The following is a 4712-nucleotide window of genomic DNA, read 5'->3' on the forward strand; positions in this document are numbered from 1 at the left end:
TCTATCTTATACGTCACTGAGGTATAAAAGATGATATTGACAAATTAACGTATAATTGACGGCCAAGGAGTTGTTTACTGGATTTCCATTTGTTTTCTCTGGTCGTACCATGCTTTGTACGATGATGTTCTGTCGTATCAAAGGCGAGAAATTACAAACACAAGACAATCGTATATACGTTATAGGACTTAAATCGGATTCGTAAACAATATCTAAAAAGATACTACAGATTTCGACAGCTAGGTTCATTTGGTCAGTCAAAATAAGGAAAATGTGATTTATCTATTTTCAATACTCGTTTTGATATGTGAATTTTGTCATCCATAGATACATACGCTATATGATTTCTTAAACGTGTGAGAGGACTAAGATATTCTGTACTAAACACTATAAAAACAGCCAGAAATCAGCCAGTAGATAAACGGAACGTTGAGAAAATAACATGTATTGTTCTGACGGTTTCGTTACTGCGATAAGGTTGTTTTTGTGTGTGGGGTAAAGGGGGGGGGGGTGGGGTTGAGCAATTACTAATAGTTATTATGACGAGGTAGCTAAAACGTTAGCAATTGTCACTTTAGAAGGCAGGGCGCGTGAGGTGCACCACACGATCATTAAAATATCTAATTCCGGCTCATTCCGTTGCTAAAAAAGCACATGCGTGCTTCAGTATGATTTATTCTCGATAAAAAATAGTAGATGTCCTTCCCTATAGGCGACAATGTTTGATAAAAAGTGACTGCAACTCATCGGTTCATTTCCACACGGAAGGAACCGGTGATACACCTCACAAGTCACTTTAGTGAGTACGTCCGGCCCTACAGCAGGATAACTGTACTTGATGTTTTCATGATATGCTCGTGAGATTCAAATAATATTCAGATTCTTGATCTCCTCAATGTTTCTTAAAGACCTTTCCTCCAAATATCTGTCTTTATCTTTCTGCGATTGGCCTTCACGCTGAGTGTCCGCTCAATTGAAGAAAGGAATTGGTCTTGACAGCAAGCCGTGATATACCAAAATCATTCAACCCGGACTTCGTTAGTATGCCTATTGGTTCCGTTGTGGTATACTTGTTCTCCTTTGAGAACGTGACATTACTTACTTGGATTGAACGTGACGGGTGTCGTCGATAAAGCATAAGACCGTCACTCTTCAGGATCACCAGGTCTCATTCTACTTGTACATTTTCATGAATGTCCGTGTAAATCTTTGTTTTGTACATATCTTGTCCTAACTTTATTGAATTTTAGTTCAGATTGTGATTCTGCTGACATGTTGGCACTTTCTTGCTTTAACGTTACCGGGTAGGATGTCATACTGCCATGTCCAAGTTTTTATTTTTTAGTGCGGTGGCACTATCAATATTTTACCCCATCAACTGAGGACATGGTAGAAAGTACACACAAGCAAATATCACTTTTCGATACACAATTAGATACATAGGAACCATCTTTATAGAACCCTCGCTGCTGCACAGATGTTAGTTCATTAACAATCAAACTAACTAACGGATAAGTCAAACAAGGATATCAAGCATTCTGAATGTAGACAGGTCAATCTAGTACATGCAAATGTTGATGGATGTAGAAACTTTATACTGTTTGTAAAAGTAAGCCAATAGTGTTTGTCATTACATATAACTCAAATAAAATCCTGACAGTGACATGTATTTCTGTGGGGAAAGATGGAACAAGGATAGTTACGTTTTCTGATTTGAACACGTGATGCCTTCTTGTGACGCGTAAAACAAATATGATTGACTGACTTCACATTTCCGCTCCCTTTCCTTTGAAGTCAAACTTCTTTCCGCAAGACTCTTTCGTCTGTAATGGATTCAGTCAGTTTTTTTGGATTCGTCAATCGAAACTTGCAAAGATGTCACGTGATTACATAGTAGAAAGTGGTGCGTCGTAGACAACCATACAGAAGCTGGTACTAGAGCACTTGTTTGTGTGCGTACATTCTGTTTGCTTAATGTAATTAGAAACCATTTGATGTGGATTTATTTTTAGCATGATGTCAACGGGAAGATATTACACGGTTATTAATGAAATTGTCCAAGATTTGAAATAATATTGATTATGTTTCTGTTGACGTAGTGGTTTCTTTGTTGTTTTTGTGTTTATTGAATAAGAAATTCAATCATTCCGTTTGAACAGTGGCACTGTTTTTCATTTGATATGTATATGAAAAAAACCGAATGAATAGGTATTATCGGGTCTGAATACATATCACTTGATATTTTATTTCGAGTCATAGATTTTTATCGTTAGAATCATTAAGACAATCGGAAACGATAACAAAAAAAAAGAAACAAGACCAGGTGTTTTGGAATAGAAATCGTCTTCAGCTTCTTTGGCAACAATATGAAATAATGTTTTTGAAATGAGAATTAAAATTATACATTAGAAATCATTAGGTTTCCTTACGAGCATCGAACATGTTGTACCTCATATAACACAGGAATAGAACAACTTTTAAAGGAGTCGTGAAGACAACCGTGAAGCATGTTGAAGTCTTCTTCAGTTTGTATTTTATAGAACTATACATACTTCGTCTGCTACATAAGTCAACTTCAAAAGCACGAGAAAAATCTTCCATTTTGTTGTGTTTCACATTCAATATAGTATAATCCACGTCAAACGTTGAATTCAAGCAGGGGATCTCCATCCCAAAATATGGACATTTGGCAGGATTTATGCGTTTGCAAAACAAATTACACCATATACATCGATTTCATACTTGTATTTATCAATTGTTAATAGTTTGATACGTTTTAGTTAGTCTACGATGACCTTTAGGTTAAAAAATACATCTCTGTAATACAAAAGTCTAAAAGACTTGGACCGAAGTCCTCCAAACACCCTGCTGATGACGATCACACATCCAGGTTCCCGCCATGGAAGCATGCGAGCCGCCATTTATTCCAATTAGATTTGGGACTACATCCAGTCTAATTGGAGCCATTGATAAATTGCTTGGCCATTAAAAAACTTTAAACCATAATCCATTACACCACACAAAGACGAAAAGACCACAATTCTGTTTTCGCGACAGAAGTCAAATCACACGTACACTCGAACCGCTGTGCTCACATCAAGTACACCTGATCACTGGAGTTTGCGCTTACTTTTCAGGGCGTTCTTAACGTCTGGGTAAAAACCTATAACACATTAACGCAACCTTTAAAATTGCTGAAACTATTTTAAACATCATCACCTAACCTAATTGCGAGGTGTTAGACGAATTACAGTATTTACTTTTTACCATATTCTTATGAAAGAAAGATTTCAATTTTTATTTTGAATACGAAAAATAACAATACCTACTAAGCTCTAATATTTCAAATGAATTAAAAGTCAAATTCTCCGTGTACCCTTAATTCCATTCTTTAGCCGTTGAAAAAAAGTCTCGTGTTTTCATTTTCTTTGATATCTTTAAAACAGTAAGCCATGCATTTTTCAATACCTGATTTTAATTGTTATTGTTTGGAAAATAAAATCTAACCCCAATCGCAAAAAGCGTTCGCTTGGAGTAAGACTGAATTTACTTAGAATTACTGAAATGCCGTTATGTTTTGTTCAATATCCAAATCGTATTTTGTCTAAACAAAAATTAATTGTAAACGTGTTTTGTAAAGGATGTAAATTATATATATATTATCAAGATTAATTCATGAAAAAAAAATGAAATTATAGTCGTATCATCAGTATAAATAATTATTGCTTGTCTGAATCCTTATAACATGGCTGTTTTTACAGGTAAGAGGGCCTTATCAATCTCACGCCTGCCTAATCCCTTCCGCTGCACGCGCCAAACCCCGGACAAACTAGTATACCCGTATTTATGTAATGTATCCGCACCCCGTAACAGTTAACGATGTTATGGTGAGTGTAGCCCCGAACATCAAGGGTTCCGAAGAGCAAACAGCAATGAATAATTCTTATTGCTTCTATACAACACTAGACTGTAATCCGGATATCTGCACTCAAATTGTAACTTTTGACTGAGAGTATCTAGCAATTTCCCCTAATGAACATAAGCTTTTAGATGTTTGTGAAGAAGGCATTCAAACAGAGTTTAATGTATTTTTTCTTTAAGTTGACATCAGGAACAAGTCGATGAATATTTATAGTTTTTTTAGTTTTCAATTAAATCATCTTACAAAAATTGTCATAACATACATTTTGTAGACATATACACAACTAAAAATTCGTCTGTTTGATGAAACCGCTGTTTGAGAATCAGAATCTGACAACAGTTTTCGTTTGAGAAATGATTTATGAAAAAGGCCTTTGGCGAAATAAAATGAAAATTTGTAACGAGTTTTATAAAACATATCTCAGATGGAAACTCAAGTAAGATCCTTTTTGTCCCATGATTGATAATGATTGAAACTTGTTGGCTCTATATTTATGGTCGCTATTGTTACGTCACAGCACATTATCTATGTGACATCATTTCGTTATCTAAATCTGACGTCACAGGTTGTATTGCACATGGGTATATTGCCTGAATAACAAGGGTCTTGTCTATACTTCTTTAGTTTTGAGTATTAGCTCTTTAAATACATGCTGTAATATGTAAATTGATTTCTCCTAGTTACATGACTGAGGAATGAGCAAATTGTTTTGAAACAACACTCGATTGTTCACATGCATCAATAAAATATATAATACATCTACACTTTTAACAGCGATTTTGTACCCGGC

Source organism: Ylistrum balloti, unplaced genomic scaffold, assembly GCF_031769215.1.
Source record: "Ylistrum balloti isolate Yb309-2 unplaced genomic scaffold, AGI_CSIRO_Ybal_v1 Utg370036, whole genome shotgun sequence".
Taxonomy (NCBI): Eukaryota; Metazoa; Mollusca; class Bivalvia; order Pectinida; family Pectinidae; genus Ylistrum; species Ylistrum balloti.